The 22,875-nt window shown below is 43.9% G+C and overlaps 1 protein-coding gene across 5 annotated transcripts in view; it reads right to left on the bottom strand.

The window, feature by feature from the left end:
* The window catches only part of LOC137437763 (ETS-related transcription factor Elf-1), a 98,212-nt gene extending 76,519 nt beyond the window's left edge, over positions 1–21,693 (bottom strand). Inside the window, exon 1 of one of the 5 annotated variants that reach the window (XM_068132362.2) lies at positions 21,180–21,693. The gene's annotated coding sequence lies outside the window, so the exon portion shown is untranslated. The remainder of the gene's footprint in view (positions 1–21,179) is intronic. The other 4 variants (XM_068132365.2, XM_068132366.2, XM_078766218.1 and 1 more) reach the window with 4 other exon arrangements.
* Between the last annotated feature and the right edge of the window lie 1,182 nt (positions 21,694–22,875).

Here is a 22,875-nt window from a genome sequence, read left to right as displayed (position 1 = left end):
CTGGCGTGGAAGATTGACCTGTCGTGGAAGGTTGACCTGTCGTGGAAGATGGCCCTGTCGTGGAAGATTGACCTGTCGCGGAAGATTGACCTGTTGAGGAAGATTGACCTGTCGTGGAAGATTGACCTGTCGTGGAAGATGGACCTGTCGTGGAAGATGGACCTGTCGTGGAAGATTGACCTGTCGTGGAAGATTGACCTGTCGTGGAAGATTGACCTGTCGTGGAAGATTGACCTGTCGTGGAAGATTGACCTGTCGTGGAAGATTGACCTGTCGCGGAAGATTGACCTGTCGTGGAAGATTGACCTGTCGTGGAAGATTGACCTGTCGTGGAAGATTGACCTGTCGTGGAAGATTGACCTGTCGTGGAAGATTGACCTGTCATGGAAGATGGACCTGTCGTGGAAGATTGACCCGTCGTGGAAGATTGACCCGTCGTGGAAGATTGACCCGTCGTGGAAGATTGACCCGTCGTGGAAGATGGACCCGTCGTGGAAGATGGACCCGTCGTGGAAGATGGACCTGTCGTGGAAGATTGACCTGTCGTGGAAGATTGACCTGTCGTGGAGATTGACCTGTCGTGGAAGATTGACCTGTCGTGGAAGACTGACCTGTCGTGGAAGATTGACCTGTCGTGGAAGATTGACCTGTCGTGGAAGATTGACCTGTTACGGGGTTAGCAGTGCGAGTCTCTAGTTTTTCTAGTGCAAACCTCCTGTTTTGGTTTTGTTTGGATGTCAGGGTGCGTGGCGTACATAGAGCCTTGCGGCTCTGAAAGCGCCATTAAACTTTAAAAAGAAGAACTCGGTAATAGGCGCCATGTGGGAGCCCTACTAGGCTCCGGGCCAGGTATGGTCCATCTGCACCCCCCCCCCCCCCCCACAACTCTCCGACCCTGGGTTTTTCTGAACCATTGGGGTGTCCTGGGGTGGAAATCAACTGGTAACAGTAAATAAACTTGGACTCACTACCCATTTGGTACCTATATTGGATGGTACCCTCAAAACAGCATATTTTTAAATCCGCGTTGCGCCATATTCGACACACGTGTTCTTTTGGTATTTGTGCCTGCTAATATTAACTCAGAATAAAAAGTTATATACCAAAAGAAAGCTGTTCATCTACTGATCATCATAGAATATTGACACATTACTTATAATGGTACCTTAATGGTCATAACTAGTGCTGAATAGCAGTACCCCACTTTAACGTAACATAATTCGGTATCGACCGTACTATTTCATCTTACACACATAATATGAACACATTACACCTGATATGCTTACATATATATTTTATTGGCTTTCTCCTGTATATCAGCTTTAATTTGATACCAGATACATCCCCATAGCTTCAATTCTCTTTTTTATACAGCGTGTCAAAGATACTACCGGTATGGGGTGATATTGTAGGCGATGCTGCATTTGTCAATTTACAAATGCTGCCACGTATATCATGTACATATATGTTGGACACATGACAAAATCTATGTATTGTTAATATGTGTTACTTAATATATTGTTGTATTGATGTATCACTGTAGTTTATTGCAGGAATTTTGACGAAAATGGCATGCAGATCCTTCCATGTTTGTATCCTGCGTAAATTGAGATCATCAGATTGTACAATTATGTTATTTAAGTGTCTCTTACAGCGACAGAACGAGTCAATTAGTTAAGTTAAACACCTTTTTTTACATAGTTAAGTATGCAATATAAGATATTTTTTATAATTAAGATGCAATTTATAATAATTATTCAGCTTGGTACTTACCAATATTTTGATGTGTTTTGCAGGTGAAGTAACAACGCTAATATGGAACATCCGGCGCGAGCGAAACGTACACGTGAGAGTGAACAACCACCCATTGTGTGCATAACTCATGTAAAGGGACTGAGCTATGGAGAGTTGCACTTGTTATCTGGACTCAAAAATTCTGAGAAGAAATTGGCCAAGCTGCAGGAGGTCAAAGAAAGACGCCTTGCACAACCCCCACAGTCTCCGCATATGATGAAGGACACATGTGATTTGGTCCCTGAATCTCTGGCCGAACACCATGGTTTCCACTGGGAGTGTTACAAGCGTTTCACGATGAACTTAGACAGACTGAACCCTCCTACTGCAGGTACATCTGAAACAACTGGTGCCACAACTCAGCGGATGGCCCGTACTAGTTCTGGTGACAAGATCATATTTAAGCCAGACTGTATCTTCTGTTCTTCGGAAAGTCGTAAAAAAGTGAAAGTGCATGGCAGTTGGACTACCCAGGGGATGAGCCAGTTCGAGTATGAAGGCTGGAAGCCGGTACTGGAGATGGCTGAAATGAAGCAAGATGAAACGCTCTTAATGAGGATCCGAGGCCATGATCTTTTTGCCTCTGAGGCAAAGTTCCACAAAACTTGCCGTATGAAATATATGCAAAAGCCAGAGAAATGGCGCAGTACTGACGAAGAGGCACAGCACCATCAAGGAGAATTAGAAGAAGCCCACAGACAGGCATTCGATGTGGTATGTGATGCCATTGAAAGGGATGTGTTAATGGCCAAGAAGATAATGAAACTATCCGACCTGAGGCAAATGTATGTCATTAACCTGCAAACCAGCAAATATGCGAATCCTGACTACCGAGCCAGCAAACTAAAACTGAAGCTTGAAAACCACGAGCCTTTCAGGGAGAGACTATCATTCTGTGATCTGGGAAAGTCCTACATAATATTCAGCACTGCAATTGACGTCCAGACAGCAGTGAAACAAGCCTTCAAATTGGGATCAAGAGATATGATTGAGAGTGCAGGTAGCCATTTACGACTGTCAATTCTGGATGATTTCTCGAATGCCCCAGAACTGAAATGGCCACCAAGTCCTTCTGATCTCCAACAAATGGACGATGTTATACCAGATTCACTCAAGAAGCTGCTATGCTACATCATAACTGGAACAACATCAGCAAGGTCACAACGAAGCCAGCGATTAGTTCAATCAATCGGCCAAGATATCTGTCGCGCTGCCACCAAAGGCTCTTGGAAGCTTCCAAAACACATCATCATGTGCACGTCCCTGAGACATCTATACAGAAGTGAAAAGCTCATAACCCTTCTTAATAGAATGGGACACTGTGAGAGTTATTCATTTTCACTTGAATTGGAGACTGCACTGGCCGAATCAGTGATGAAGTCATCGACACAACTCTCCAACCAAATCATCAGGTCACCACGAGAGCCGTCTGTCTTCCACTCGGAGTTTGACAATTTCGACTCATTGGTGAATGATCTGACAGGAAAAGGTTCTGTTCATACAGCACACGGGATCATGATGCAAGAAGTCAGTGATGATCATGCCGCATCTGGTCCAGCAAGGCCAACTCAAGTTAGGACCAAACGGCGTTCTCTGCAGTTGACGGAAGCAACCATATTACCTGACTGCTATGTGACCAAAAGACAAAGCCCGAAACTTCAAGTAAAACAGCTTCAATATCCAGGATCTGTAGGAGAAAGAGGAACATTGACCAAACTCCAGACTCTATGGATCATGGTCCGAAGGGTCAACCACCAAGTGGGAATTTGGAAGAGAGCTCACGTTCCTCGACCAAGGATTCCCAAAGCAAGTCCAGGCCATGGCTGGGAAGAGGAGAAAGGCTGCCTGGATCCTCTCTGGTATGATGGAGACATGCTTCCGCGTGAGCTGGCTGATATAGCTCAGGTCATGTCAGACGACGATGAGAGTGATGATGAATCAGGTGATGAAACACCTGATGATATGGATCGTGTTTTGTACAGTGATACCGATGAAAGTGACAGTGACGATGACTGATCATGATGGACATATGCCATTCGTGCAAGCAAGCCAACTTGACTGCACTCATGCAGTGTTTGACTTTTGTTGATAATTAACAAAATGCAATTGTTTGTTTGTGTTCTTTTGAGAGTGGATACTTGTATTATATGATATAATGTGGTTAACTGAGTGTACGACATACATATGTAATTGTAGGGATAAAACTGACTGTTAATATTATTATGATATCTGTTGTTGAGCAATAATGTTTGGTTTATCATCAAAATATTCGATACTAAAAAATTTTTCAATGGTATGTTAAAATTTAGTTTCAAATAAGAAATATTTTTACTTTTACAGTAAATATTCGAGCATTACATTGTTACTGTTCTGTGGAAGGTGTTTGACCCAGTGTATGAATATTAATATGATGATATTAAAAACTACTGTGATTAATAAACAAGTTTTTCTTGTTTAATATGTTAATAAGATGGCAGTATGATTATGATATTCGATTATGAATGACATTTATAAGTGTAATAGGCAGTTCTTTTGAATATAGACAAAGACTGTTACCGAGATTATATGATTCATGGTTCCCGCGAAACAGGTAGTATCTTTGACACGCTGTATAAAAAAGAGAATTGAAGCTATGGGGATGTATCTGGTATCAAATTAAAGCTGATATACAGGAGAAAGCCAATAAAATATATATGTAAGCATATCAGGTGTAATGTGTTCATATTATGTGTGTAAGATGAAATAGTACGGTCGATACCGAATTATGTTACGTTAAAGTGGGGTACTGCTATTCAGCACTAGTTATGACCATTAAGGTACCATTATAAGTAATGTGTCAATATTCTATGATGATCAGTAGATGAACAGCTTTCTTTTGGTATATAACTTTTTATTCTGAGTTAATATTAGCAGGCACAAATACCAAAAGAACACGTGTGTCGAATATGGCGCAACGCGGATTTAAAAATATGCTGTTTTGAGGGTACCATCCAATATAGGTACCAAATGGGTAGTGAGTCCAAGTTTATTTACTGTTACCAGTTGATTTCCACCCCAGGACACCCCAATGGTTCAGAAAAACCCAGGGTCGGAGAGTTGTGGGGGGGGTGCAGATGGACCATACCTGGCCCGGAGCCTATACGTCAAGTGCACGCGCGTGCGTTCAAGCGTGCATGCATAGTTACATATTAAGTCTATGCGTGCATGCAACTTTCTGCTATTAGAGACGGGTTTATTTTTATGTTCCCGAGTTTCATTCATTGTTTAGTCACTTTAGGGCTTTAACATGGCGCCTGGTGTCACGTGATCGCTAAAAACTGAAACCGAGTTGGCCAAACTCTGTGTATAAAGGGCTCTGGTTCACTGGTTTGATAATATCTCAATACAATTGTGATTTAACATTATATTTTGATATATCAACACCATAATATTAATTATCTCCGCCACCAAAGGTGAATGGAGATTATGTTTTCACCCTTGTTAGTTGCCGGAAAAGATTCCGGCAAGTATGTTGGTTGGTTGGTTTGTCTGTCTGTTTGTGCGCAGTACTACGTCTACACCGTTGCACATTGAATCGCGAAACTTTACACACCTATTTGTCTTGCCCTGGAATAGACACTGTGCCCAATTTTTAACTCTCTCGGCCCAAGGCCTCCATTATGACGTCATAATTCGATAATTCGACAAGTACAAAACTTCATCCAATCAAGATGCAATTTCTTGAGCGCCATGTCGGCATAAACTGGTGGAGAAAAAAAATAATTATGACGTCATCGCTCACGTGGTTCGGCCGCCATCTTGGAAAAACCGAAAAACTTTGCACCTCGATATCTCTCCGAAAGTGCTGAATAGAAAAAATTGAGACATGGCTCATTGTAAAGAACTCTCCATGGGGAATAAAATATGTTAATGATGATGTCATAGGTGCCTCCATTATGACGTCATAATTTGACAAGTACAAAACTTCATCCGATCAAGATGAAATTTCTTGAGCATAATCTAGGAATAAATTATTTTAGAAAACAAATAATGATGCCGTCATCGGTCACGTGATTCGGCCGCCATCTTGGAAAACCCGAAAAACTTTGCACCTCTATATCTCCGAAAGTGCTGAATAGAAAAAATTGAGACATGGGTCATTGTAAAGAACTCTTCATGGGGAATAAAATATGTTAATGATGATGTCATAGGTGCCTCCGTTATGACGTCATAATTCGACAAGTACAAAACTTCATCCGATCAAGATGAAATTTATTGAGCATAATCTAGGAATAAATTAGTTTAGAAAACAAAATGATGACGCCATCGGTCACGTGGTTCGGCCGCCATATTTGTCCAAAATGGCCGATAAAAAAGTACATTCCGGCAAGTCCTCGGTGTCTGACCGATTTTTCATCTGTCTGTCTGTCTGTCCGTTTGTGAACAAGTTATCTCAAAAAGTTGTGGACGGATTCAGACGAAATTTGGCAGAGATGTAGCATAAGTGACAAGGACGAAATGATTAGATTTTCGTGAAGATCCGGATTCGGCTAGTAGAATTTTTAAAGTGATTCTTCACCATTGGGAGATAGGGCCAAAAACGATACATAGCAGGACATCTCAAAAAGTTGTGGACGGATTATTTTGATTAAATGTGATTCTGTATTGTGATTTTTTGGTCTACTCTGGGATACAAAACGTAAATTGTTCACCTGGCAGAGGTATGCTCTCTACTGAGTGTCGTTCTAGTTATCATTGTTACCCTGCGCTCGTGAAGCGAAAAGCAGGGTTAGTCATTTGGTTGCGTACGTATGTGTGGCGTACGTGTGGCATACGTGACTGCATTTTAAAAAATCATTTTCTCGGCAACCGTTGGTCTGATTGACACTAAATTTTACCATAGGAGCACTTCCGCCTGTAGATTTTTTTATTCATAATTATGATGTCATAGGTCACATGGTATGGACGCCATCTTGGAAAAAAGTTACACCTCTATATCTCCGAAACTGCTCAATGGAAAAATTGAAACAAGGCTCATTGTCAAGTACTGCACTCCCCATGGGGAATAAGGTATGTTAATGATGATGTCATCGGTACCTTAATTATAATGTCATAATTCGACAAGTACAACGCTTGATCCAATCAGTATGAATTTTTTTTTTGCAATTGTTGGTCCGATTGACACTAAATTGTCACCATAGGAGCGCCTCCGCCTGTATAATTTTAGTGATAATTATGACGTTACAGGTCACGTGGTATGGGCACCATCTTGGAAAAACTTCACACCTCTATCTCTGAAACCGCTCCATGGAAATAATTAAAACAAGGCTCATTGTCAAGTAGGGTCAAGTACTCCATGGGGAATAAGATATGTTAATGATTATGTCATCAGTCCATTAATTATGACATCATAATTCGACAGGGACAATGCTTAGTCTGATCAGTTTGAAATTTCTTGCGTGTGATCTACACATCAGTATGAATTTCGAATCAATCGAAAGGAGGCCGTCTAATCTGCTCGCCTCACGCTTGTTGTGTCTTCGACGCGCGGTGTTCTACACCGCCATTTTGGACCACTTCCCGCATGAGTGGCTACCCCAGTTTCAACAGCCGCCAAGCTCCTGAAAGTACTCTTTGGGACGCCAAGCTAAGTGCCGACTGAAGGGGTTTATTTTCATTTTATCTTTCCCTTGACGCCGCCCCCCCCCCCCCCACCCCCCAGAATTTCCATGTTTTAAACGTTTCGCGGTGTGTACCCTGGATAAGAATAGGTACACCATATCCCTGCGTGTCGTAAGAGACGACTAAGAGGGTTGGCGTCAGGAAGGGCATCCGGCCATAAAAATATTGCCTCAAAAAGGGAACCATGACAATTACAACTACATATGGGCAGGGTACAGCCCGAAGTGGAGATCGGTTTCTGAGGTTTGGGACATGGAATGTAGGGACAATGACAGGGAGATCAGGAGAAGTGGTGGAAGTTTTGGTCAGAAGAAGAGTGGACATATGTTGTGTGCAAGAGACGAGATGGAAGGGAAGTGGTGTGAGAATGCTGAAGGGTAGGCAGGGACAGAAATACAAGTTTGTGTGGCAAGGGTGCCCGGAGGGCGTGAATGGTGTTGGTGTCCTGTTTTCTGAGGAGTTTGTAGACAGTGTGGTGAGTGTGACGAGAGTGAGTGATAGGTTGATGATGGTGAAAATGATGATTGAAAAGCTCTTGGTGAACGTCATCTCGGGATATGCTCCGCAGGTTGGTCGAAGCGATGAAGAAAAGGACAAGTTCTGGTGTGCGATAGAGAAGCTGATGGAAAACATGAAAGATGAGGAAGTTGTTGTGGTAGGAGGAGACCTAAATGGACATGTGGGAAGGAGTATGGACGGTTTTGAGGGAGTTCATGGGGGTTACGGATATGGTGTGAGAAATGGAGAAGGTGAAAGGATTTTGGAGTTTGCTGATGGAGCTGATTTGTTGATTTGTAATACTCAGTTCCAGAAAGAGGATAATAAGCTTGTTACATACACGTCAGGTGGGTCGACGACAACCGTTGACTACCTGATGGTGCGTAGGCGAGATAGGGGCCACCTCCGGGACACAAAGGTGATCCCGGGGGAGGAGGCTGTTTCACAGCACCACTTGGTTGTCTGCGACGTAAGGGTGAAAGATGCGAGGAGAGCTCGGCGGGTGAAGTACCAACCGAGAATGAAGGTGTGGAGGTTGAAAGAGGTGACAGTAAGGGAGGCATTAAAAGAGAGGCTGAGTAGGGTCGAGGATGATGTGGTTGAGCTTGAAAGTGGTTGGATGTCAATGAAAGATAGTCTGTTGGGAGCCGTTGGTGAGGTATGTGGATGGACAAAAGGACCACCGAGGCACTCGGAAACATGGTGGTGGGATGATGAAGTTGGAAAGAGGATTGACGAGAAGAGGAAGAAGTTCAAGGACTGGCAGAAGGCGAAGGGTATGGGAGCAGAAACAGCAGAGCATGAAAGTTATAAGGCAGCCAGGAAGGCTGCAAAGAAAGAGGTAGCAAAGGCGCAGGAGGCATGTAGGAAAATGTTCGGAGAACGCTTGGATTGGGAAGAGGGTCAGAAAGCAGTATTCAGGATTGCAAAGCAGATAGCGAAAGAGAGGTGTGATGTGATGGGGGTGAGTTGCTTGAAGGATGAAGTGGGACAAATCGTTGTCGACCCAGATGGAATTAAAGGAAGATGGAAAAGATAAATGGAAATGCTGTTGAATACAGAGAATGAATGGGATGGCAACATAGAGAGTAACCCTGTTTTAGGACCGGCAGAGAAGATAACTGAGAAGGAAGTTGAGGAAGCGATAAAAGCAATGAAGGGTAGAAAAGCGGGAGGGCCGACGGGAGTTGTGGGAGATATGTTGAAGGCAGCAGGAAGTTGGGGTGTGAAGAGAATGACAGAGATCTGTAATCTGGTGGTGAAAGAAGGCCGCATTCCAGTGGATTGGGAACTGAGTACCCTCGTCCCTCTATACAAGGGGAAAGGTGACCCTCTGGAGTGGGGCTCGTACCGAGCGATAAAGTTATTGGAGCATGGAATGAAGGTATTGGAAAGGGTGTTGGAGAGGAGGATAAGGAAGAAAGTGAAGATCGACGAAATGCAGTTTGGATTCATGCCAGGAAGAGGAACGACAGACGTGCTTTTCATTGTGAGGCAGTTGCAGGAGAAGTACATGGAGCAGAGGAAGAAGTTGTTTCTTGGGTTTGTTGATCTGGAGAAAGCATTCGATAGGGTACCACGCAAAGTATTGACATGGGCATTGAGGAAGTTAGGAGTGGAGGAATGGTTGATCAGAGTAGTGATGGCAATGTACAAAAGAGCGCGCACAGCTGTAAGGACGAAGGACGGGAACAGTGGTGAGTTTGAGGTGAAGGTGGGAGTGCATCACGGGTCGGTATTAAATCCACTACTATTTGTAGCTGTGATGGAGGTGCTGGCTCAGAACGTAAAGGAGGGTTTACAATGGGAGTTGTTGTATGCAGAAGATGATCTGGTGTTGATTGCGGAAAGTATGGATGGACTGAAGGAAAAGATGAACACGTGGAAGGAATGTATGGAGACAAAAGGTCTGAAGGTGAATATCGGAAAGACGAAGGTGATGGCAAGTGGTAAAGCATGTGGTGAGGTGGAAAGAACTGGGAAGTGGCCCTGTGCTGTGTGTAGGAAGGGTGTCGGAGTGAACTCCATTCAATGTACAATGTGCGCTGAGTGGGTTCATCAAAAATGTAGTGGTCTGAGAGGGTCATTAACCAGTGTGGCAGCTACATTCAAATGTAAGGTGTGCACAGAGGGAGCTGCAGATGGAGGAAATGTTGAGTTGGATCTTGGAGACGGCGTGAAGCTGGAAGGTGTGAAAACATTTTGCTACCTCGGAGACATGCTGAATGGAGAAGGTGGATCAGACTCGGCAATGGTTGCTCGAGTGAGATGTGCATGGAAGAAGTTTCGGGAATTGAGTGGCGTGCTGATGATGAGGGGAGTGTCGTTGAAGCTGAAGGGAAAGGTGTATGCTGCATGTGTGAGAAGTGTTATGATTTATGGGAGCGAGACATGGGTAATGAACGTAGAGCAGCAACGAAGGTTGGAAAGGGTGGAAATGCGAATGGTTCGACGGATGTGCGGAGTATCGTTGAGAGAGAGGAAGACAAATGATGAATTGCGAAAGATGATGGGAATAGAGCTTGTGATTGATGCTGTGAAGAGGAACAGGTTGAGATGGTTTGGTCATGTGTTGAGGAAGGATGAAAGTGACTGGTTGAGAAGAGTGATGGAAATGAATGTAGAAGGAAGCAGAGGACGGGGAAGACCGAGAAAGACTTGGCTAAAGATGGTGGAAGAAGAAATGCGGGCAAGGGGGTTAACAAGGAGAGATGCAGAAAATAGGGCAAAATGGAGAAGATTGTCATGGGGACCGCAAGGCTAACCCCCGCTCTAGCAGGGAAAATGGCCTTTAAAATGCATGTTGTTGTTGTTGTTGTTGATCTACACAACAATTATATTAGATAATATAAATTTATGATGTTCACGTTGTCTGGCAGCCATATTGGATCAAAGAAAAAAAACATTCAAAAGCAGAGGAGTTGGCTCACACCAAGAAGTATTCTATGAATACCATCTAGTTATTATTGTTATCATAATTGTTATTGTATAAAATAATATAAAGCTCTTTCTAACCACTGGCTGACTGATATGAATGTTCGGTACCTTCCTGATGTCCAGAACGCTGAAATTTGGCGTGCAGACAGACATCGAAGCCGGTACACCGGGAGAAAATCCCAGAACCATCGACAAGCGTCCAAAATGAAGATTTACATAAAAAAACGTAAACGCACACAACAAAAAACAACAAAAAACCTCAATCATTGTCTAGCATTTGAAAATTGTATTTTCTATAAGTGTAAACTTTGAAATTAAAATCTCAATGAGAATTTACGTAAAAGCAGTTGAACGCGTCCGTTAAATAAATAAATAAATATACCTAAATTGATATCTAGCAGCATGTCGATGATGCTTGCCTATACAGGCAGTCCCCGGGTTACGAACGCCCGACTTACGAACGCCCGTACTTACGTACCGACCACCGCAAAGCCTATTATTTTAAAAAATCGAGGTTTTTTTTTTTGTTTTTTTTTTGTATACAAGATCGAGGCTCATGAAAGAGCTAATATTAATCACACAAAAAGTCAAACCGACACATAAAACACAAAATAAGGGGAGCGGTAGACAAGATGGGGAGAGAGGGGGAAGGACACAAACAAAACATTTGAGAGCAGGGACATCGAGAACAATCTTATGTTCACAAAAATACCAATGGGGAGAGGGCCTAGACCTAGACTGACGACGACGAGTCACGTGAACAGGGCAAAAGGTGGAAGGCAAGGAGATGAGTTACATACAATGGTTCGTACTAACGAACGGGCAGACTATTTTGCGCGGTTCGTCGGCCCGAGGGAGAACGCCACGCCGTCATTGCCATTTTAAGTCGGATCGCGTAAACACTGTTGTGTGCGTTGTGTTTTGACTTAAAATTTTCGTGTGTTTACCCTCGTAATCATGGCTCCAAAGCGTAAATCTGATGTAAGTGATGGTGATGCATCGAAGAAAAGGAAAACGCTCACGATTGAAACAAAAGTGGAAATAATAAAGCGATCGGAGAGAGGTGAAACGCCAACAAACATTGGAAAAGCGTTAGGCTACAGTCAGTCAACGATCGGGACAATTATAAAGGACAAGGGGAGAGTAATGGAGCATGTAAAAGGCTCTGTCCTGATGAAAGCGACAATTATCACGAAGCAACGCAGTGGTTTAATTATCGAAATGGAAAGGCTATTGGTAATTTGGTTAGAGGATCAAAATCAGCATAATATACCTTTAATCATTATCTTTTCTTTTCTATCTCAACAGTTTAAGAAATGTTTCTTTAATGTTTTTTATACCTATAGATGTTTTAGGTAAATATATACTATATATGAAGACAAACATTTGACTAATTGACGCTAGATGTGAACCGTACGTAACTGTTCCGACTTACATACAAATTCGACTTACAGACAGACTTAAAAACAGAACTCGTTCGTAACCCGGGGACTGCCTGTAATCATAAAGCTTCTATTTATTATGTACCTACGTACGAAGCACGGTTTGTTATTGCTTTCACAATGTATAAGCATACCCCACTAGTATAAAATAAACCCGATTAGATAATGTAATAATATTGTAATACTGCATTGAGAAAATGCTGAAGAAGAAGAAGACCACTCCTTTTGCATCTTCAGATGCATATGGCTGCTGAAGCAGTTTCCTAGGCTATTGGGCACAATCCTGGATGGATCGCCACTCTGACGCAGGATACCTCCCAGTAAGCTGGTACTCATTTTGCAGACCTCAGAAGGATGACAGGCTGGGTCAACCCACCTGGTGTTAATTCAACAGCATGACAGGGGCTTGAACTTAGGACCCTGAGATCTCAAGCCAGCCACCTTAACCGTTAAGGCAACAACAGGCTTCGAAAATGTTGACTTCCCACAAAATTGGATCCTGAGAGCACCCTCTCCCATGTCACTCCCTCCCCAGATTATCGATAGTTTCCTGTGCTCAGTTTGATATCAAAAGATTCAAGGGTCACAGCAATAGATTCGCACTTGAGGGCAGTAGCACTCACCCACTCCAGACAGCACTCCAGGTCAGCAACGAACATGAATGATAAATCGAAACAATCAATTGATCAGAAAGAGGAATTCTTGCCGGGAAACATTCACCACCACTCAACTTCATCACCTTCAAACTGCACCTGCCATTATGACATCCAGAGTGTGAGTTCGTTCCTTTATACCATGACTATAGGTACGGTAGCTATGTTCATGCACACTCACAGTCACGGGTAGGTGAGCACACACCGAAGACTTTGTACACATCCTGACACCTCCATCATCTGGTCGGACGGAGACAGAGGGAAAGCAAACTCTGGGCCTGAGACCATGAAACGCCCCCATCATGATAACCAAAAACCTCTATTACGCATTTCAATAGTTCATATTTATTACCTCCACCACCGAGGATGGACAGAGGTTATGTTTTCACCCCTGTCTGTCTGTCTGTCTGTGAACAGGATATCTCAAAAAGTGTGGATGGATTATGACAAAACTAGGTTGATGAGTTGGTTCGGTAACGAGAACAAGGATTCTGGTTCAGGTCCCGATCAAGATCTGGCCTGTCAGTGGATCCAAATCTTTAACTGTTCAGCCTGACGGTGGTATGCTCTCCAACGAGTGCTGTTCTAATTATTATTAGTATTATTATTAATCTCATGCCCATTACATTTTGAAGAACAATTCTGCCCCAAATAACCAAAACAACTGCCTAAAAACAGATTCTTGAATTAAAATTTGAAAGAATTTTTCTCCATCTGTTATAACAAAGATAGAAACTTCTTTGGGGACAAGAGGCACCAGTTTCCGCAAAGGAGCGCTTGTTGCACCATGGAACCAGCACCCAGGCCGTCCTTCATGATGGTGCCATGGTTTCAGAGTGGTGTCGAACACGGACCACCGCCATGGAGATTTGAAGTCTCTATCTACCTCCTTGGCACTCTTAATCAGAGATCTCTCATTCCTTCCTTTGATTATAAAAGGGAATCCATGGATAGGCCTTTAGGGAGAAAGTATTCCTCCATTAACTTTTCCGTGGACCATAAATTATGCTCCACAACAAAAGGCACAACAATAGCAACAACCACAGCAGTAATAGACCTACCCTAGTGAAACTGACACCATAGTAGAAGAGTGAGCAGAAAGAAAGAAAGGCCCGAAAGCAGAAAAGAGAAAGCAGAAGCTTTGCACAAGGGGAACAGAGTACACAAGCCAAAGGCCTAATCTGGCGAACGCAGCCAGTTGCCACTTCCTCTGGACGGTGGCTTTCCTGGTTTCACAGCCACACTACCTTATCGGTATTTGCTTGCCTTCCGGCTAGCAGTGCATTGGAGACGCAGAACCCTCTGTTGCTCCCCTTCATGCTATTTCAACCGAAAGCTTCAAACCTTGTGACTCAAACCAACTCTTTCCCCTTCTTTCCAACACCCACAAACAACACCAGCACCCCTACCCCTCTAATCACAAATATTGAACACCCACCAGCTCTCTCCTTCCATTTCTTCCGAAACACTCCCATATCCTTAATTTCCTTCATCTAACCAACCCACCATGCACTCCCCCCTTCCTTCCATCACACCTTCCAGCACCTTTCATCACACCTTACAGGACTACACAATGTCACTGAGTATCAATGAGCGTTGGGACAGTTGGGAAGCTCACACCCATAATTAGGCAGCTTAGCAATTTTTGGGGGAACGAGTTTACAAAAGTACCATTTTTATTTTAGTGCTTCATTGGACCATATGCAATAGAATTAGGACCGGAGGCGAGACATACACAGTGTTTGACTTTTGCGCGAATACGACTCGCACAGCATAATATCGAGCAATACATTTATACAAATAAATCATCAGCTATTGGAGTTAGACTAAAATCGTAAATACATAAATTGCTGGACAAATTACCTTGAACAACATGTTGTCTGTTCTAAAGCAATATTGTCATTACTCCTTGTAGTTGCGTACATGTTAGATAAATGAGAGGTGCGCGAGTCACAAGTACAACACATTTGTATAAACACTCGGTATTATATTACTAATTATTATTACATGGAAGCGTAAGATTTATTATGCAGGCATGCATAAGTTTTACAAATAACACTGCAGGTAATGAAATAAAAGTTAGCCTCCTTGTTGAAAATATATACATAATTGGTTTTTGTCCTTGGTTTTTGTCCAATAAAAAGGTGAAGAACACTGTATATTTCTTGCCTCCGGTCCTAAATCTATTGTATATGGTCTAATGGACCACCAAAATAAAAATGGCGCTTTTGTCTAGCCGTTCCCCATTTTCGATAAATATGCTGCGAAGCTGCCTGACTACCAGTCATCTCTTTTGTCAAGACAATGCACTACCTTGAGCCATTAAGATTTGTGATTTTGTCTCACTCCCAGTCATCTCAGAGAAGACTTCAAGATGGCTGTATCATCCTATTTTATTATTTTGGTGTCCAAGGCTCGTGGAAGAGTTACTGGAAGTCATGAGTACACAGACAATGGGCAAATAGGTCCATGGCTTTCAAACCTGGAGACACAACATCACGAGGTGCTTGGAAAGGAACACTCAACTGGCTGTTTGTGCTAGTTGGCGTAAGGATCACGTGGTTTCTCACTCAGACAAGAGAAGGCCTAAGGCCTTTTTTTTTTTTTTTGTATACAAGTTCGAGGCTCGTGAAAGAGCTAACATTAATCACACAGAAAGACAAACCGACACATAAAACATATAACATGGGGAGCGGTAGACAAGATGGGGCGAGAGGGGGAGGAACACAAACACAACATCTGAGAGCAGGGACATCGAGAGATCTGTGGGAGGGAGAGGGCTTTGGGGGGGGGGAGGCATGGGAGGGGGGAGAGTCCCCCTTCCTCTTCATTAACGGTATGGACCTCAAACATCCGGGGCCTTCGCTCAAACTTGACTGACCTCTCCATACAGGTTGCTTTTGACAAACCAGACGTGATCTGCTGAACAGAAACTTTCCTCCTTCATGATGTCTCTGATGCCTTGGTATCTCTCCCGGGTTACTCCCTCCTCCGGTATGATAGACCTGAGCCTAGTCCTGGAGGTGGGGTTGCTATCTTTATTAAAAAAAAACTCTCTTCCTCACTCGCTCTGCACTTTGTATGGATACCCTGACTGTATCGTAAGTTCTGCTTTACAGTTCAGTGGCCACAACTCATCATTCATCTTCACAGTCCAGGTGTCATCGAGATGTGGACCAAGGGTGTGGTTCTGCGGCAGAGATGACAAAGGCACTTCACTCACTTAACATTAAGCTTGCGGACCCTAACAAATCTGTGGGGGTTGTGGGGTAGACACTCGACCGATATCAACTCAAGACGCAAGAGTGTCATTGAGCAATTGTAAGCTTATCTGTAAGGGCCCAGTGAAAGGTCTTCAATAACACTCAGTGACTTGCACTCAGTAGGGCCAAGCCCCTCGACCTATTCCTGTCCCGACCCCTCTTTTCCCTACAGCCTTCCCAACCCCCTTATTCCATTACCCACGTAGTCCTCCCCAAAACGATGCGATGCCCACGTATACAAACACCCAGTTGTGTGTCATCCGCCCCTCGTATGGCTATGAGCAATTCACATGGAATGTAAAATCGCAACACACTTCAGCCCAGGTCTATTAATATCACAAAGAAACTAGTTCTGTGTTAGCTAGTAATCCACTAGTTTGTGCAAAGGCTTTGCACATCATGAGAACGTCGACTGGGAAAAGTAGGGAATTTCACCTCCAGAGCCGAATCAAACTTGAACGGCCGGGATTCTACTGGAAACTGAACAAATCAAACTATTACAAGCAGAATAAACAACACAATGAGTTAATGCAGTGTAACTTAAAAGTAATGACAAGAACATAAAGACTAGTTATACACACCAGCTGGAATGTCCGTCTACGACGCACCCCAAACCCGACAATCCTACATAACCATGTTTTGTGATAGTTGTATTATTTAATTAGTTTAAAATTTAATTATTTTGTGTGCACATATATGTTTACAATTGAATTACAGCTTCAGTTTCCCAAAAATAGTTTGTACTCATTTTAATTTATGAAAAATACAATCCCTGCAAAAAAAAAACCTCAATTCAAATTTAGCAGGAGGTCGGTGATGCTTGCCTATAATCATAGGGCTTCTATTTATTATGTACCTACAATCTACATACAAAGCACGGTTTGTTATTGCTTACAATGTGGAAGCGTACCCCGTCAGTATTTATATATATACACAAATAAACGCACACACAAACACACACACATACATAGACATAGACACACACACACATAGACACAAACACACACACAGACACACATACATAGACATAGACACACACACACACACACACACACACAAACACACACACACACATAGGCACACACACACACACACACACACACACACACACACACACACACACACACACACATCTCGTTTTTTCATTTCTGTTCCTGACAATTCTATCCCTCTCTTTCATTCACAGACTCACTCACACACACACACACACACACACACACACACACACACACACACACACACACACACACACACACACACACACACACACACACACACACACACACACACACAATTAATTGTACAGTATCGGTTGTTCCTAAACTTAAATAATTTAAAGAATTGTTGTAAATGATGTTAATTTCACAACATCCCATATTCAACTTTATTTAAATTTCAAACCTCAAACATCGTTTCTCCACCTAAAGCAAGAACGTTAACCCGTAAGCAACTGACTCGTTTCCCGACTGCATGGATCATCAGCTGGGCACCGTTATGTAGATATACACACACACACACACACACACACACACACACAAACACACACACACACACACACACACACACACACACACACACACACACACAACACACACACACAAACACACACAGCACAAACACACACACACACACACAACCACACACACACACACACACACACACACACACACACACACACACACACACACACACACACACACACAAACACACACAGCACAAACACACACACACACAACCACACACACACACACACACACACACACACACACACACACACACACACACACACACACACACACAACACACACACACACACACACAGACACACAAACACACACACACATAGCCAAAGGCCATACATACACACGTACACACAAGACGTTAGTGCAGGAATTGTAATTTGACTATTGTGCCGGCGATAGCTTGCCTACCCTTCAATAAGAATACTGTGGGATCTTTAACGTCCATCAACTAATGATGGCAGATGGGACGTCAATTTAACGTCTATCCAAGGGACGTCACATACATTGATGAATCACCCTGCCTGTGGAACACCGGGATAACAGTTTATACCTGGGTCGGGATTCGAACCCAGGCTGCACAGCTTTGGGGTGAGTATGCATTGGGGTTACCTCTCGGGATCTAGGCCATCCTGTTAACCCAAATGAACACAGTACGAGACGTGAAACATGGTGTGAGTAATAAAACAGTATTTCAAGGTAGATATACAGTAAATCGAATAACTACTCCGTCGTACCTGGGAAAGCTGCAATCGACCTGCACGGGCAGACAGGTCGAGCAATTGATGGAAATCATACTTTGATTGATGCCAATGGTCTGTCGATTCAATCCATTATAAATATAGAGGTAAACAATTAGCTTAACACATGATGGTGAAATTGAACACTGTTTACTACTTAAAGGCAGTAAAACAATTTAAGCATTTAATGTTGTTATTTTGTTTGCTGCCTGTGGCTGCTGGTTGCATCATTTTCTGGGAGCACCGCAGTGTCGCTGATGCAGTGCCCCTGTTACCAGTAAGCTGGTACTCATTTTGCCGACCTCGGAAGGATGACGAGCTGAGTCAACCCACCTGGTGTTGATTCAACGGCGCGACGGGGGCTGAAACTCAGGACCCGAAGATCTTAAAGCACCAATCTTAAATCAAGATCTTAAACTTGAAGAAGAAGAAGATCTTACATCAGCACCTTAGCTGTTAAGCCAGCACCAAGCTTATAAGCACACCGTCATTCAAATTAACACATTAACACAAGGTGAAATGTAACTCAAGCCGAATAACATAATGGGGTTTGGTTCCGAAATGTGCCCCGAAAGATCCACCGTCCCCTGGTGGTCGTGTTTGCAATGGCGGAGCGAGTTGGTGGCGCGCCGGCTGTCACCGAATGATCAATGAAAATCAATGGTGTTATAGCAAGTTCCATTTGATCACATTAATGAGTCATTAAAAAAGTCATCAGAAAATGGAAACAAACTCATAAATTTGTCCCTATCCCCCCCGCCCCCAAGTCATTTTCTATCCACAAGTCTCCGCACCTTCGCCCCAACCCCTCCTCCCCCACCCCCAGTCCCTCCGCCCCTACCTACTCAGAATGTGCAAACTTGAGAATGAGCTGAGCGCGTGATGTGGGCGTGTCATGCCCCACCCAATGAAATGTTTGCATGCTGACAATCCATTCACGGAACCCCAAAGGGCATTCGTGGTGGACCCTCATGGCCCGCCCAAAAGGGCAAGCTCATGGGAGAAGAGAAAATCCACGGTACCACGTGTAATGGAGATCCCAAACTTTGATACGTGGTCACCGACTCGCTTTGTAAAAGTTTGTCCACGTGCACACAAGTTGTCACTTTGTAAAAGTTTGTCCACATGAACACAAGTTGTCACTTTGTAAAAGTTTGTCCACAATAGCACAAGTTATCACTTTGTAAAAGTTTGTCCACATGAACACAAGTTGTCACTTTGTAAAAGTTTGTCCACATGTCACTTTCTAAAAGTTTGTCCACATGAACACAAGTTGTCACTTTGTAAAAGTTTGTCCACATGAACACAAGTTGTCACTTTGTAAAAGTTTGTCCACAATAGCACAAGTTATCACTTTGTAAAAGTTTGTCCACATGAACACAAGTTGTCACTTTGTAAAAGTTTGTCCACATGTCACTTTCTAAAAGTTTGTCCACATGAACACAAGTTGTCACTTTGTAAAAGTTTGTCCACATGAACACAAGTTATCACTTTGTAAAAGTTTGTCCACATGAACACAAGTTGTCACTTTGTAAAAGTTTGTCCACATGTCACTTTCTAAAAGTTTGTCCACAATAGCACAAGTTGTTACTTTGTAAAAGTTTGTCCACATGAACACAAGTTGTCACTTTGTAAAAGTTTGTCCACATGAACACAAGTTGTCACTTTCTAAAAGTTTGTCCACATGAACACAAGTTGTCATTTTGTAAAAGTTTGTCCACATGAACACAAGTTGTCACTTTGTAAAAGTTTGTACACAATAGCACAAGTGGTCACTTTGTAAAAGTTTGTCCACAATAGCACAAGTTGTCCTTTTGTAAAAGTTTGTCCATATGAACACAAGTTGTCACTTTGTAAAAGTTTGTCCACATGAACACAAGTTGTCACTTTGTAAAAGTTTGTCCACATGAACACATGTTGTCACTTTGTAAAAGTTTGTCCACATGAACACAAGTTGTCACTTTGTAAAAGTTTGTCCACATGAACACAAGTTGTCACTTTGTAAAAGTTTGTCCACAATAGCACAAGTTGTCACTTTGTAAAAGTTTGTCCACAATAGCACAAGTTGTCACTTTGTAAAAGTTTGTCCACATGAACACATTTTGTCACTTTGTAAAAGTTTGTCCACAATAGCACAAGTTGTCACTTTGTAAAAGTTTGTCCACATGAACACATTTTGTCACTTTGTAAAAGTTTGTCCACAATAGCACAAGTTGTCACTTTGTAAAAGTTTGTCCACAATAGCACAAGTTGTCACTTTCTAAAAGTTTGTCCACATGAACACATTTTGTCACTTTGTAAAAGTTTTTCCTCAAGAGTACAAATTTGTTTGTGTTTGGAGAGCGATGACAGTGCAGACATGTTGAACTTATCTTCCAATGGTGCCATTTTCATAAAAACTCACAGCCGTAACAACAGCAAGGTGTAACAACAGCAAGGTGTAATAACAGCAAGGTGTAACAACAGCAAGGTGTAAAGCAAACACCATTCGGGGTTAAAAGGTTATCAGGTGGTTTATGTAATAAAACGTGGGAATCCCGACTCGCTTGAAACGAAGACCATGGACGTGTTCAAATGACCCTTTCACATCGCACGCAACAAAGAACAGGAGGTTCGTACAAGGGCGTACACTGTACACGCGAACACCTGTCCTGCACAACAAGTCTCTCACCGGGGCGTCAACGGGCGGAGGGTGCGCTTTCCCTGGACATGGCTCGGTCCGGTACCTGGGCTCCTGGACTCGGTGACCGGGTCTCGGGGGTTGGCACCTGGCGATCCGTACCTGGGCTCCTGGACTCGGTGACCGGGTCTCCGCGCTCGGGGATCGGCACCTGGCGATCGGCACTCGGTGCTCGGGTTTGTGGTTCGGTGTTCAGGGTCCGCGGTCCGGGGATCCCCACCCAAGACTGGTACCTGTACCTACTCCCGCCCGAGACCTTTTAATGGTCGGAACTCAGCCACGCACACGAGTAACGCGCGACTCCGGTTGGGCGCCCGAGGCTGTGGCTGCCCCGCCCTGCCAGCTTGAAATGCGCAAAAGCTGCTGCGGTTCGAGTACGGCCGGTTGGTTCAGTCGTTTCGGCAATTGTTTTCAAACTCACATCGGAACAATGTAAAGGTTACGTGGAGATTGCTGGGACGACATTGGAACTCCACAACCCACGGCCCCACCTGATCTCGTGCACGAAGTGCAACATGCGCAGTTTCGTGAAAACGTTCATTTGTGATTTAAATCGGAGGGAAAATGTTTATCATTCCAATTTTGATGAAACAACGACTTAGTACAATAATGGCATTTGCACAAATATTCCGTCATCACTCTCCACAGTTTCATGCGACGGTTTGAACTGAGAACGAACGTCACATACACAGGCTCATCTACTTATTATGTATGCGAAAATGGTGCATTTTTGAGACCCTCCCCTTCACGGCTTTTCCACCATCCCTCTCCATTTCACTCCCCTCCGCAGTCTCCCCAACAATCTCCCACTCACACACTCCCGAGTATCATCCTGTCTTAATGAGATGGTCTCCGAGGCTGTGTTTGGCAAAACGTCGTTTTTTAACGTCAGAAACACACAGGAATATCCTGGTGGTGTCCTGGTGGTGGGAGTGGCTATCCTTGTGGTGGGAGTGGCTATCCTGGTGGTGGGAGTGGCTATCCTGGCGATGTATGCAGCTATCCTGGTGGTGGGAGTGGCTATCCTGGTGGTGGGAGTGGCTATCCTGGTGGTGAGAGTGGCTAGCCTGGTGGTGGGAATGGCTATCCTGGTGGTGGGAATGGCTATCCTGGTGGTGGGATTGGCTATCCTGGTGGTGGGAGTAGCTATCCTGGTGGTGGGAGTGGCTAGCCTGGTGGTGTATGCAGCTATCCTGGTGGTGGAAGTGGCTCTCCTGGTGATGGAAATGGCTATCCTGGTGGTGGGAATGGCTATCCCGGTGGTGGGAATGGCTATCCTGGTGGTGGGAGTGGCTATCCTGGCGGTGTACGCAGCTATCCTGGTGGTGGAAATGGCTATCCTGGTGGTGGGAGTGGCTATCAATGGTGGTGGGAGTAGATATCAATGGTGGTGGGAGTGGCTATCCTGGTTGTAGGTGTGGCTATCCTGGTAGTGGTAGTGGCTAGCCTGGCGGTGTATGCAGCTATCTTGGTGGTGGTAGTGGCAATCCTGGCGGTGGGAGTGGCTATCCTGGGGGTGGGAGTGGCCAACCTGGTGGTGGGAATGGCTATCCTGGTGGTGGGAATGGCTATCCTGGTGGTGGGAATGGCTATCCTGGTGGTGGGAATGGCTATCCTGGTGGTGGGAGTGGCTATCCTGGTGGTGTATGCAGCTATCCTGGTGGTCGGAATGGCTATCCTGGTGGTG

Source organism: Myxine glutinosa, chromosome 12 (assembly GCF_964187855.1).
Source record: "Myxine glutinosa chromosome 12, kmMyxGlut1.1, whole genome shotgun sequence".
NCBI classification, from domain to species: Eukaryota; Metazoa; Chordata; class Myxini; order Myxiniformes; family Myxinidae; genus Myxine; species Myxine glutinosa.
This window is presented reverse-complemented; position numbering and strand designations above follow the sequence as displayed.